Source organism: Bombina bombina, chromosome 3 (assembly GCF_027579735.1).
Source record: "Bombina bombina isolate aBomBom1 chromosome 3, aBomBom1.pri, whole genome shotgun sequence".
NCBI lineage: Eukaryota > Metazoa > Chordata > Amphibia > Anura > Bombinatoridae > Bombina > Bombina bombina.
Genome location: NC_069501.1, coordinates 13447255 through 13462743, shown reverse-complemented (window position 1 = coordinate 13462743; position 15489 = coordinate 13447255). Strand labels below are relative to the sequence as shown.

General features: G+C 43.2%; 1 long non-coding RNA gene across 1 annotated transcript in view; it reads right to left on the bottom strand.

Annotated features, from left to right (window-relative positions):
- LOC128651469 (uncharacterized) overlaps window positions 1-15152 on the bottom strand; it is a 58989-nt gene extending 43837 nt beyond the window's left edge. The window contains exon 1 of the long non-coding RNA XR_008401090.1: window positions 15102-15152. This is a non-coding gene — a long non-coding RNA (uncharacterized LOC128651469). The remainder of the gene's footprint in view (window positions 1-15101) is intronic.
- Between the last annotated feature and the right edge of the window lie 337 nt (window positions 15153-15489).

Here is a 15489-nt window from a genome sequence, read left to right as displayed (position 1 = left end):
AATGGAGCACCAGGTCCAAGTGTAAAAACAAACTTTATTGGTTCCTCATTAAAACACTGTAATTCATAGTGCTACGCAAACTGTGTGACCCTCTGTGTCAGATACAGTATAAGGCTGATGTATTTCGGCTGTTGCTGTACTCTTAGCCCTTATTCTTATGACATTTATACACCTATTTAAGATCAAAGATTTAACTTGATTGGCTAAAAACAAAAATGACATCAGAGGTATCTCTCTAACTACACTGCTTAAAGTGATACATTTATTTCGCTAGAAATTGCTCTATATTCTGATTTATTCATTGCAATAATGATACTAGTAGTAACAGTGAATTATTGAGCATAATTAATCACAATCCATTCATTTCTTACATCTATATAACATGCTCTTGCATATCCCTAGTTCAAAGACCAATCAGGAAGGCAAGGGTGCCTGGTGATTCTTCCATGCTCAGCAGCATGTTCTTTGTTGCCCTATGTACACTGCTACAGCTCTCTTCAGGCCATGAGTGCCATCCTGTTGAGTCCCTCAGCCACAGGCGTAATCCCCTGTAGGTCACAAGTGCAACTTCAGACCTATTGTGCCATTCAGATGTTGTCCCCCAGCTACCTAAACCTGCTTATCTTTAGGCTGCAATCACAAATCTCTTAAGGCACACTGTACCTCGTACCTATCCCCCGGAGCCAATGTCGCCCTCTGAGGTACCCCTTCTTACCTTCGGTACCCAGGGGGAAGACATTTCCCTCCACTTGGTACCCCTCTGCAGACTGATGCAACCAGAAGTGATGTCACCAGAAGCACCAGTCACAGAGGAACCCGGGTAGGAGGAGTCATTGGTGGCTGCAACCACTAAAGAAGTGCCACCGGACAGAGAACCACTCAAGGCAGACCCCAACACAACACCCGACGCACCAGCCCCAACGGAAGCCACCACCAAAGATGTCAAGAGGGAAATCACCATCATAATGGACTCCCCTGAGAGGAACACCGAACCAGGAAAAACCCTGTTGAAACAACTAGGACTGCCAATGCAAAAGAGACTCAGGCAGGGAGATGTAACCAGAGAGCCCACAAGAGGGAGAGAGGGGACAGAAATGTATTGTGGTAAGTGGAGAGTAAAATTATTTTAGCTCAATTGTGAGCAATAACGCTACTATTTCTGTCATATTATAAGTCTGCTAAAATAAAAAAGGACACAGCAAACAAGTGAAACGTTATTTTTTATTATGAAGTGATATTCTAGCTCTAATATCTGCATGTAATGCATGAAATTTATACACTCAGAAACCTTGATCCATTCACAGTTCCACCCATTGTCATCTTTTAATTCTGCCACACAACTTTCTTTTCATTAACAAACCTTTGTTGCATAAACATTGACCCCTTAGTGTCCACCTCGCTCCATAATAAACAGACACAGAATTCGCATTAAAAATCCCAAAGCCAATTTATTAAAACATTAATAAATAACAATTATAACCAATACCTTAACCAGCAAGATACAATAAGAAGCGCTTGCCCATAACCACACAAACTGGTTACACCAAACTAGAACGCCCAATAAAAAAAAACTTTCCTACAATGCCCGGCAGGAATTACCCACATAAGTTTATATTTATAAATACAAGCGCCCCGCCATGGCTCCACTTAGGGGCGAGCACAGCCTAACACAGCTAAGAACTTTTCAAACCTAAAATTGAAGATGTGTAAACCAACTTCATTAAAGGGACACTGAACCCAAATGTTTTCTTTCGTGATTCAGATTGAGCATGACATTTTCAGCAACTTTCTAATTTACTCCTATTATCAAATTTTCTTTATTCTCTTTGTATCTTTATTTATAAATGCAACAATGTAAGTTTAGATGCCGACCCATTTTTGGGGAACAACCTGAGTTGTTCTTGCTGATTGGAGGATAAATTCATCCACCAATAATAAAAGTGCTGTCCAGAGGACTGAACCAAAAAAAGCTTAGATGCCTTTTTTTCAAATTAACAGCTAGATTATGAGTTTTTGTCGGTAAGGCTGTGCGGTGCTAACGCTCCTTTTTTCTCACCGCTCACTTAAGACAGCGCTGGTATTATGAGTTTTCTGCAAGCCGGCGTTAGCCTCAGAAAAGTGATTGTTGAGCAAAATTTAGCTCCACATCTCACCTCAATACCAGCGCTGCTTACAGTAGTGGTGCGTGCTCGTGCACAATTTCCCCATAGGAAACAATGGGGCTGAGCCGGCTGACAAAAAACCTAACACCTGCAAAAGCAGCGTTCAGCTCTTAACGCAGCTCCATTTATTCCTATGGGGAAATAAAAGTTATGTCTACACCTAACAGCCTAACATGAACCCAGAGTCTAAACACCCCTAATCTTACACTTATTAACCCCTAATCTGCCGCCACCGACATTGTCACCACTTGCATTATTCTATTAACCCCTAATCTGCCGCACCGGACACCGCCGCCACCTACATTATACCTATGAACCCCTAATCTGCTGCCCCTAACATCGCCGAACCCTACATTGTATTTGTTAACCCCTAATCTGCCCCCCCCAATGTCGCCGCAACCTAACTACACTTATTAACCCCTAATCTGCCGCCCCCAATGTCGCTGCCACTATAATAAAGTTATTAACCCCTAAACCTAAGTCTAACCCTAAACCGAACCCCGCCTAACTTAAATATAATTTAAATAAATCTAAATAAAATTAATATTATTAACTACATTATTCCTATTTAAAACTAAATACTTACCTATAAAATAAACCCTAACATAGCTACAATATAACTAATAGTTACATTGTAGCTAGCTTAGGGTTTATTTTTATTTTACAGGCAAGTTTGTATTTATTTTAACTAGGTACAATAGTTATTAAATAGTTATTAACTATTTAATAACTACCTAGCTAAAATAAATACAAATTTACCTGTAAAATAAACCCTAACCTAAGTTACAATTACATCTAACACTACACTATAATTAAATTAATTACCTAAACTAACTACAATTAATACAATTAAATTAAATAAACAAAAGTACGAAAAACAACAAACACTAAATTACAGAAAATAAAAAAATAATTACGTTTTTTAAACTAATTACACCTAATCTAATCCCCCTAATAAAATAAAAAATCCCCTAAAATAATAAAATTCCCTACCCTATACTAAATTACAAATAGCCCTTAAAAGGGCCTTTTGCGGGGCATTGCCCCAAAGTAATCAGCTCTTTTACCTGTAAAAAAAAAAAATACAATACCCCCCCAACATTAAAACCCACCACCCACACACCCAACCCTACTCTAAAACCCACCCAATCACCCCTTAAAAAAACCTACCACTACCCCCTTGAAGATCACCCTACCTTGAGACGTCTTCACCCAGCCTGGCCAAAGTCCTCCAAGAAGCCGGGCAGAAGTGGTCCTGCAGACGGCAGAAGTCTTCATCCGATCCGGGAAGAAGAGGTCCTCCAGACGGGCAAAAGTCTTCATCCAGGCGGCATCTTCTATCTTCATCCTTCTGGCGCGGAGTGGATCCATCTTCAATCCAGCCGACACGGAGCATCCTCTTCCATCGACGTCCAAACGAAGAATGAAGGTTCCTTTAAATGACGTCATCCAAGATGGCGTCCCTTGAATTCTGATTGGCTGATAGAATTCTATCAGCCAATCGGAATTAAGGTAGGTAAAATACTACTGGCTAATGCAATCAGCCAATAGAATTGAAGTTCAATTCTATTGGCTGATCCAATCAGCCAATAGGATTGAGCTCGCATTCTATTGGCTGTTCCAATCTACCTTAATTCCGATTGGCTGATAGAATTCTATCAGCCAATCGGAATTGAAGGGACGCAATCTTGGATGACGTCATTTAAAGGAACCTTCATTCTTCATTTTGACGTCGATGGAAGAGGATGCTCCGCGTTGGCTGGATTGAAGATGGACCCGCTCCATGCCGGAAGGATGAAGATAGAAGATGCCCCCTGGATAGACTTTTGCCCGTCTGGAGGACCTCTTCTGCCCAGATTGGATGAAGACTTCTGCCATATGGAGGACCACTTCTGCCCGGCTTCTTGGAGGACTTCACTGGGTGAAGATGTCTCAAGGTAGGGTGATCTTCAAGGGGGTAGTGTTAGGTTTTTTTAAGGTGGGATTGGGTGGGTTTTAGAGTAGGGTTGGGTGTGTGGGTGGTGGGTTTTAATGTTGAGGGGGGTATTGTATTTTTTTTTTTACAGGTAAAAGAGCTGATTACTTTGGGGCAATGCCCCACAAAAGGCCCTTTTAAGGGCTATTTGTAATTTAGTATAGGATAGGGAATTTTATTATTTTGGGGGGATTTTTTATTTTATTAGGGGGATTAGATTAGGTGTAATTAGTTTAAAAATTTGTAATTATTTTTTTATTTTCTGTAATTTAGTGTTTGTTGTTTTTCGTACTTTAGTTTATTTAATTTAATTGTATTTAATTGTAGTTAGTTTAGGTAATTAATTTAAATATAGTGTAGTGTTAGGTGTAATTGTAACTTAGGTTAGGGTTTATTCTACAGGTACTTTTGTATTTATTTTATCTAGGTAGATATTAAATAGTTAATAACTATTTAATAACTATTGTACCTAGTTAAAATAAATACAAAGTTGCCTGTAAAATAAAAACAAACCCTAAGATAGCTACACTGTAACTATTAGTTATATTGTAGCTAACTTAGGGTTTATTTTACAGGTAAGTATTTAGTTTTAAATAGGAATAATTTATTTAATTGTAGTTATTTTATTTAGATTTATTTAAATTATATTTAAATTAGGGTGGGTTAGGATTAGACTTAGGTTTAGGGGTTAATACATTTAATATAGTAGCTGCGACGTTGGGGGCGGAAGATTAGGGGTTAATAAATGTAGGTAGGTGCCGGCGATGTTAGGGACGGCAGATTAGGGGTTAATAATATTTAACTAGTGTTTGCGAGGTGGGAGTGCGGTGGTTTAGGGGTTAATACATTTATTAAAGTGGCAGCAATGTCCGGTCGGCAGATTAGGGGTTAAAAAAATGTATTATAGTGTTTGCGATGTGGGGGGGCCTCGGTTTAGGGGTTCTTAGGTAGTTTATGGGTGTTTGTGTACTTTTTAGCACATTAGTTTAGAGTTTTATGTTACGGCGTTAGTCCATAAAACTCTTAACTACTGACTTTTAAATGTGGTAGGAGTCTTGACAGGAGAGGGTGTACCGCTCACTTTTTCCAAGACTCATAATACCGGCGTTAGGAAAATCCCATTGAAAAGATAGGATACGCAATTGACGTAAGTGGATTTCCGGAATGCTCGAGTCGCAGAAAAAAAGTGAGCGGTACACCTGTACCTGCCCGACTCGTAATACCAGCGGGCGTTGAAAAGCAGCGTTGGGACCCCAAACTTGTTGCACTAATAGATATAAAGATAAAAATTAAATACAGAACATAATATAGAAAAAAAAATGTTTGATGCTGCAAGAGAAAGAAGTATATTACATAATAAAAGTAAATTAGTGTGACAGACCCCTCTGTCAACCTCCCTACGGATTATGGATTCGGGCATTATGTTAAGTCACCCTGTGCCCATTATAGGTACAGGGTGCAAATCCAACAGTACTGGAGGGGTTAACTTGAGTTTTGAGTAACTGTTGTTGGAGGGGTTAACTTCAGTTTTGAGTAACTGTTTTGTCTAAGACAGTTGGAGTTGTTTTTGAACCAGAAGTAAGCAGGAGGACTATAATCAAGTATCTGAGCAAAAAGACCTGATTTTAAAGAAAACACAGAGCTCTGAGAGTTGAAAGAGAGTGTCAACCAGGTGGGAGACCTGCATAACTACCGGGCATATAGCCCTCAATAAAGTAAATTCTGCTTTACCCTTAAGACGGCGCTTGGTCTCGTGTCTCGTGTTTGTGGGGAAATTAACTGGATTTGAGTGTTGCTGATCCCATATTCAGGGCATCTTTCATCTGGTAACAGGGTTATACCATAACAATTGGTGGCAAGCGACGGGATGGTCCTCATTGCCCAGAAGAGCAACTACACATCCAGACCTAATGGAATACCGTATGACAGGCTGAAAAGAGCCACCCTTATAGACCTGCTAGAACAACGGGGCCGACAGCCCAGTAACCTCAGGAAGTGGGAGATTATTACAATACTGACCGAGATGGACGGAGTACCAGGGCCCAAATGAACCAATGAGCCCAGCATATCAGACAGAACCCCCAAAGAAGCAAGATTTGACCGGGCGGTTAAAATAAGACTGGCACATTATGGCCCCAACCCGTCTGCCGAAAATTATCGACCGGGTCATAGCAGCTGTGGAGGCCAACCTACTTCGCCAAAACGGCGCTGCAGCAGCCCAAGTCACAGCAACCCCAGGGGAAAAGAGAAAAATACATTTTGCAGCTTTTAAAAACTTCATTGAAACAGAAGGAGAGATTGATGGGTACCTTGCGGATTTTGAGAGGCAATGTGCACTACACAAGGTACCCGCAGAGGACTGGGCAACGATATTATCCAGAAAATTATCCGGCCAGGCCAGCAAGGCTTTTCGGGCCATTCCAGATGAGGAAGTCGGGGATTATAATGCTGTAAAAGAGGCTCTGCTCTCCAGGTATGCAATTACACCGGAGGCATACAGGAGACGGTTCAGAGACACTGATAAACTAGCTGGAGATTCCTATGTCGAGTGGGCATATAAGGTGCACCGCACAGCAGCTCACTGGATAGCGGGCTGCCAAGCCGTATCCGAGGAAGAGGTGCTGCAGCTATTCCTGTTGGAACATTGCTTTGACAAGTTATCAGCAGGAGTTAGAGAGTGGGTTTGGGACCGTAAACCCTCCACCCTGCATGAAGCTGCTCACCTGGCAGATGAGTATATGGATGCCCGCAAACTGGACACTGCTACCACTAAGATCCCTGCCAGAGTGGAGTACAGACCCACAGTCACCCCAGCAGCTACCAGTTTCCAACCCCTGGCACCCTGCTCTACCACACCGCCTTCAGCCACAAACTATCCTCAGACAGCCCGGTTCAACTCACGGGATTACAAAACAGCCTATTCGGTGCTTTGGATGTAAGCAACTAGGGCACAAAAGACCAGAGTGTCCCCTAAACATAGCGAACCAAGCACAGTCCTGGAGAAGACCCGCTGGCAGAAACCCACGTAACCCTCAGCCTGCTGCCCACTGTGTAGAGGAGGAAGAATGCTGGGGCATCCTACATGAAGCAGACCCCGTGCAAGCTGCCCACCTGGATAACCAGCAACAGCACCGGCAACTGGTTAAAGTGAATGGAAGGAGGTCAGTAGTCTACTGGATACTGGTGCTACCATGACCTTGCTCCAAAAGAACTTGGTGTCTGAGAACCAGCACACCAGAGACACTGTGGCTGTGAGGGTAGCAGGGGGCGCTGTGTTCCGCCTACCTGTTGCCCGGGTACATTTGGATTGGGGAGTGGGTTCTAGACATGTGAATGTGGGGGTCTTGAAGGACTTACCATCTGATTTTCTCCTTGGAAATGACTTGGCCCCCCTTGTTTCTGCCTACGCTCCCATGGGTCCCACCGATGTTAATCCTGTGACTACCCGTGCCCAGATCCGTGCCACAGAGACTGACCCACCTGCTGCTGAGCCCAGGACGCTGAGCTTAGTAAATCTATGCCCACTATTGATATGTGGAAGTCCCGTTACAATGCGCTGATGAAGGAGAAGAGTCAAGTAGAGGAGGAAATGGTCACGTTAAACAATCAAGTAATGGTGCTAGCGGGAGAAAAGAGGAGCGCAGAGTAAATAGCGCGTTTAGAATGGGAATCTCTGCTAGACAAGCTGCGCCGACAGACTGCAGAAAACACCAGCTTCAGAGTGGAACATTAAACATTAAAGACAAACTTAGCGACACTGGAGGAGAAGCTGATGCTGGCTCATAGTGAGGTGCAGCAACTCAAGGGCACCCTACGTCAGTATGAAGGACTTGCGGATACCTATAAAGAGCAGGTACAAAAAACTCGTAAAGAAGCCGATGAGATTTGTCTCCAACTGGAAAGAAGCGTCTCTGAAAACAAAAACTTGAAGGAATGTTTATCCCTGGTCTGGGCACTGAAGAAGTTGAACCCTTATTTATACAGACAGGAATTCTCTCTCATAACGGGAATGCAGATGGATTGTCCCGGCAAACTGACATTCCTACTACCTCCTATTCCGGTCATCCCCAAGTTGACCCGCCAAAGGGTCAAGCCGGGTCTGCCGGAGTGTCCCATCAGGAGGGGGCCATGTGATAGACCCCTCTGTCAACCTCCCTACGGATTATGGATTCAGGCATTATGTTAAGTCACCTTGTGCCCATTATAGCGACATGTGCAAATCCGACAGTACTGGAGGGGTTAACTTCAGTTTTGAGTAACTGTTGTTGGAGGGGTTAACTTCAGTTTTGAGTATCTGTTTTGTCTAAGACAGTTGGAGTTGTTTTTGAACCAGAAGTAAGCAGGAGAAAGACTATAAACAAGTATCTGAGCAAAAGGACCTGATTTTAAAGAAAACACAGAGTTCTGAGAGTTGAAGGAGAGTGTCAACCAAGTGGGAGACCTGCATAAATACCGGGCATATAGCCCTCAATAAAGTAGATTCTGTTTTACCCTCAAGACGGAGCTTGGTCACGTGTTTGTGGGGAAATTAACTGGATTTGTGTGTTGCTGATCCCGTATTCAGGGCATCTTTCATCTGGTATTAACCCTCGATAACAGGGTTATACCATAACAATTAGAAACTTTATTAAAATTGTATACCCTTTCTAAATCATACAATATCATTGTTCCACATTTGGTGCACTAGTAGATATAGGGATAAAAATGAAAAATACATTACTACTTATGGATTATGCTACAAACTTGTCTCTCATTACAAAGCAAGGGGTCAATATTATTTCTACATATTTGGTGCAAAGTTTTGCCCCAAACTTGTTGCACTAATAGATATAGAGATAAAAATGAAATACACAACATAATATAGCTAACTTCCTTTTAATTTGTTGGAAAAATCTATGTGCACCATGTTTAAGCCATGTAATACAAGTCCCACTCTCCACTTTACGCCATATTTGACTCAACACTTTTTGCACCAATTATGATGCAAATAACCCACACACTAGTGAATTTTTCTACCACTTTTGATTGGAATATGCATAATCGCATGATTTATGACATCAGTCAATCTGATTCAGATACACATTATAAACTATCGCTAACAAATCAAATTGCTCGATACTTGTGTCATTGATCACTCATCAGAACTTGTAAGTGTCATTTGTTTACATACAGCTAGATTACAAGTGTGTAGGACCTCTAAACGCTGTTTTTTTAACCTAACGCTGCTTTTTAACGCCCGCTGGTATTCCGAGTCTTGCAGGTACAGGTGTACCGCTCACTTTTTTGGCCAAACTTGGAAATACCACAAATCCACTTACGTAAATTGCGTATCCTCTTTTTTCAATGGGACTTGCATAGCGCCGGTTTTACGAGTCTGCCAAAAAAGTAAGCGATACACCCTCTCCTGTCAAGACTGGTATCGCATATTAAAGTCAGTAATTAAGAGTTTTACACTACAACGCCATAGCATAAAACTCTTAACTAAAGTGCTAAAAAGTACACTAACACCCATAAAGTACCTATTAACCCCTAAACCGAGGCCCTACCGCATCGCAAACACTAAAAAAAAATCTTTAACCCCTAATCTGCCGAACCAGACATCGCTGCCACAATAATAAATATATTAACCCCTAAACCGCCACACTCCCGCCTCGCAAACATTAGTTAAATATTATTAACCCCTAATCTGCTGGCCCTAACATCGCCGACACCTACCTAAATTTATTAACCCCTAATCTGCCGCCCCCAACGTCGCAGCCACTATATGAAAGTTATTAACCCCTAAATCTAAGTCTAACCCTAACCCTAACTCCCCCTAACTTAAATATAATTTAAATAAATCTAAATAAAAGTCCGGTGTGGCAGCACTTTGTTTGGCGCTTGTATCCTTAGGTGAGTTAGCTTTGATTATTCGAGTCTCCAGTTTTAATCCTACTTCTGCATTCAGAAGTCAAGTGTGTTGAAGCAGCCAATCGGGAGCGGTATTTTTGGGGTGGTATTCAAAATTGGATTTTGCCGTGATGCTAGTGGAAATCAGCTTGTATATCAGAGTGCTCTGAATTTGCTTACTGGTGGAGGTTCATCTACGCGTTTCAGCCCAGTGATGGCCTTTATCAAGCTTTTCCTTGATATACAAGCACCAAAGTGCTGCCACACCGGACGCTACAGATAGTGGTGAAGTATATTGGGTGATTAATACACCGAGTGAAGAACAAGCGCTAAGGACATCACATTAAGAAAAATAAAGGGAGCATTAGGATTCAACAGGATCACCATCACGGCACTTCTCACCACCAGGAAACAAGTTTGTTTTTCATGAAACTGTTACTTTCTATTTGGATTGTACATTATTTCTACCACAAATTGTCAAACTTTCACTTGGATTGTGACATTTACAACTTTTTGGATTTATTTTTAGTTTTTAAACTTCACATTCACACTTCACAATTTTTGCTTGAAGTTTCTCATATTTTTATTGTTATTTTTTCATTTTTGTTTTTCATTTTTTTTGTTTTGAACTCAATCATTGTGCACGTGCATTTTTTCTTTTTCTGTTTTCATCCTGAGCAGCTTCACACACCAGCGCACACATTGGTCAGCAGCACTTAAGTACATTAATCAAGGTTTTAACATTTATATGGTTTATATTGTTTCAACATTTGAAGTTCACAATTGGATGGTCTAGTACCATTGATTTGAGTACTATTTTATTTGTGTAATCTAAAATGCATGAGAAGCAGCTCAGCATCTCTCGCCTTCCTCCCAAACGTATCATTGGCAATTATGCCCTGAGCAACTGCTTCAATCACCTTACCTGCAACTTATCCATTTTTTAAACACTTGGCAAATGCATGGGCCCCTACCACAGCCGGAACATTTATGCTTGAACTAGCAAGATGTGCCAAACCTGCACCTTCCCTCATTCAACTGGAAGAATAAAGCTTTTCTAATGGCAACAGTGGCTCCACTTCTCCCTGTTCCACAGCTCCCACTTCCTTGAAAGGGATGGCCCCCTTCTTAGTCATCCCATCTCATCTGAATAATTACCGCCATCCTCCAATGAAATTGCTCATCGTATAGCCACCATGCCATGATCCCATATGTCTGATACACACTGCATATTCGTCAAAGTAGCAAAGCAAACTTAACACTAGCCAATATGCAGAAAGCTTTCAAACAATTACTGAACATTGTAACTATTCTTCCTCATTCTCCTTCACCTCCCATATCTGGTCCACCAGTAACAATCAAAACATTTCTTGGTATTCCCTCTTCCATATGCGTCCTTTACTTCTGTCATCAGATGGATACCCAATGAACTAATGGAGGAAAGGCAGGGGCCCAGCAACGCCTGTTCCGCGACCTATAGACTACCCCCCCCACCCCACAGAACTGCCAGCTGCAACCACTCCTAGCCCAACACCTACCATATCCACCATCCTTTGCTCTGCTGCAACCACCAATGCTCCACTTCCCCCAGCCGGCACCCATGCACTCGCAACCCGCATAAGAGACCCGGTTCAGCCACTAGCGGAGGATCATTTTACAATAAGGAAAAGAACACTTCTAAATGTCATATTATAAATACAAATATCAGTGTTTTTCTCATGTGCAGTGTAATTTTATTACGATTTCTACTGTGCAGTTTTAATTTCAATACGAATTTTAATTTTCCATAAAAAAAATATTTTTGCAGAACAATATCATTATAATATTTAATGTGACTAAACAATAAAAAATTTGCTGCATAAAAGACAGTGGCTTTACATCAAGTGGTGAGGTTTCTTATAGAATTTCACAAGCCAATAGAGTTTTAGATAATTGTGCTTATGATGATGTCATCATTGCACCTATAATTTCTACCTTCTGTTAGCGAGTGTTATTGCTATTATCATCTATAGCAGCTAGGGTTTTCCTGGACACTTATGAGTTACACATGCTGCAGGGTATGCAGGGAGGAACATGTATTGTGTTACTGGACAGCACTATTCATATTCCTCCCTGCACACCCTGCAGTATGTGTAACTTATAAGTGTTCTGTATTTTAAGGGACGGGTGGCGACCCTAATAGCAGCATGAAGTGCCCAATGCATCATGTCATTCCAAGCTTCCAATAATCGTAAGGTGCTGGTCACCTGCTGGAAATGCAACTTGAATGGAATCTCACAAATGCCCCCTGCCTACCTCCCTACCCATATACTGACTGACCTTCCTGCCCATATACTGACTGACCATCCCTGCCCATATACTGACTGACCATCCCTGCCCATATACTGACTGACCTCCCTGCCCATATACTGACTGACCATCCCTGCCCATATACTGACAAACCATCCCTGCCCATATACTGACTGACCTTCCTGCCCATATACTGACTGACCATCCCTGCCCATATACTGACTGACCATCCCTGCCCATATACTGACTGACCTCCCTGCCCATATACTGACTGACCTCCCTGCCCATATACTGACTGACCATCCCTGCCCATATACTGACTGACCATCCCTGCCCATATACTGACTGACCTCCCTGCCCATATACTGACTGACCTTCCTGCCCATATACTGACTGACCTCCCTGCCCATATACTGACTGACCATCCCTGCCCATATACTGACTGACCTCCCTGCCCATATACTGACTGACCTCCCTGCCCATATACTGACTGACCTCCCTGCCCATATACTGACTGACCTCCCTGCCCATATACTGACTGACCTTCCTGCCCATATACTGACTGACCTCCCTGCCCATATACTGACTGACCTTCCTGCCCATATACTGACTGACCTCCCTGCCCATATACTGACTGACCATCCCTGCCTATATACTGACTGACCTCCCTGCCCATATACTGACTGACCATCCCTGTCCATATACTGACTGACCATCCCTGCCCATATACTGACTGACCTACCTGCCCATATGCTGACTGACCTTCCTGCCCATATACTGACTGACCTCCCTGCCCATATACTGACTGACCATCCCTGCCCATATACTGACTGACCTTCCTGCCCATATACTGACTGACCTACCTGCTCATATACTGACTGACCTACCTGCTCATATACTGACTGACCTTCCTGCCCATATACTGACTGACCATCCCTGTCCATATACTGACTAATCATCCCTGCCTATATACTGACTGACCTCCCTGCCCATATACTGACTGACCTCCCTGCCCATATACTGACTAACCATCCCTGCCTATATACTGACTGACCTCCCTGCCCAAATACTGACTGACCTCCCTGCCCTTATACTGACTGACCTCCCTGCCCTTATACTGACTGACCTCCCTGCCCATATACTGACTGACCTCCCTGCCCATATACTGACTGACCTCCCTGCCCAAATACTGACTGACCTCCCTGCCCTTATACTGACTGACCTCCCTGCCCTTATACTGACTGACCTCCCTGCCCATATACTGACTGACCTCCCTGCCCTTATACTGACTGACCTCCCTGCCCATATACTGACTGACCTCCCTGCCTATATACTGACTGACCTCCCTGCCCATATACTGACTGACCTCCCTGCCCATATACTGACTGACCATCCCTGCCCATATGCTGACTGACCTTCCTGCCCATATACTGACTGACCTCCCTGCCCATATACTGAGTGACCATCCCTGCCCATATACTGACTGACCTCCCTGCCCTTATACTGACTGACCTCCCTGCCCATATACTGACTGACCTCCCTGCCCATATACTGACTGACCTCCCTGCCCATATACTGACTGACCTCCCTGCCTATATACTGACTGACCTTCCTGCCTATATACTGACTGACCTCCCTGCCCATATACTGACTGACCTCCCTGCCTATATACTGACTGACCTTCCTGCCCATATACTGACTGACCTCCCTGCCCATATACTGACTAACCATCCCTGCCTATATACTGACTGACCTCCCTGCTCTTATACTGACTGACCATCCCTGCCCAAATACTGACTGACCTCCCTGCCTATATACTGACTGACCTTCCTGCCTATATACTGACTGACCTCCCTGCCCATATACTGACTGACCTCCCTGCCTATATACTGACTGACCTTCCTGCCCATATACTGACTGACCTCCCTGCCTATATGCTGACTGACCTCCCTGCCCATATACTGACTGACCTCCCTGCCCATATACTGACTAACCATCCCTGCCTATATACTGACTGACCTCCCTGCCCATATACTGACTGACCATCCCTGCCCAAATACTGACTGACCTCCCTGCCCATATACTGACTGACCTCCCTGCCCATATACTGACTGACCTCCCTGCCTATATACTGACTGACCTCCCTGCCCATATACTGACTGACCTCCCTGCCCATATACTGACTGACCTTCCTGCCCATATACTGACTGACCTCCCTGCCCATATACTGACTGACCTCCCTGCCCATATACTGACTGACCTCCCTGCCCATATACTGACTGACCATCCCTGCCCATATACTGACTGACCATCCCTGCCCATATACTGACTGACCTCCCTGCCCATATACTGACTGACCATCCCTGCCCATATACTGGCTGACCTCCCTGCCCAAATACTGACCGTGCGCTGCTAGTGGATGCTTCAGCTATCATGCTGTCAGGATTCCTAAGATCTCCTTCCCCTTTAAGGAGGTGGGAGATTTAGCATCCTTTATAAACCACCATCTACTATTTTATGTTGCTTGATGATTGAACTAGCTAGTTCCCTCTTTGCTGGACTTCAGCTGTATTGATTCTCCAATTAAGGTGTTGCAGCTTCACCCTGACTGCTGCCCTAAACTGTGCCTTGGTTATTCCGCTAGCAGAGACTCACTGTGTTCCTGAACAGACTGAACCATTCCTCTGTGAAATCATCCTGGCAATAGACAGGTAGCAAGCTCACCGTTAACCCCTTACTCACCAGGGAAGTAGTAGTCATCTTGTGTCACTAACATCCCAGCTCACCTTTAGAAGTGACAAGGGCTCCTCTCTACTGTCTCAGCTGCATCAGAAAGGAAAAGAAGTTGTAATCCTAGTGGCATAAACTGTATTGTGAAATTCATAAAACCTGTGACAGAATTTTCTTTTCAACCACAAGATGGCGATGTTTCCTCATCTGAGCTGGTTTAGTTTGCACACAAGATCACCACTGTGCATAGAACAAGTAAGCAATCCCTTTACTATTTGTCTCTGCTGTGTCATGAAATCTATAACTATAATGTGCTGCTATTCTAATTCTTCCATTTGTTATTACTTAGGACTTGCTCAATAATTATTCTGCAACATTGTACCTACATGAAATCGCATCCCTTACAAAGATTGTGTCTTTTTGTACGTGTCTCAAAGTAGCAGA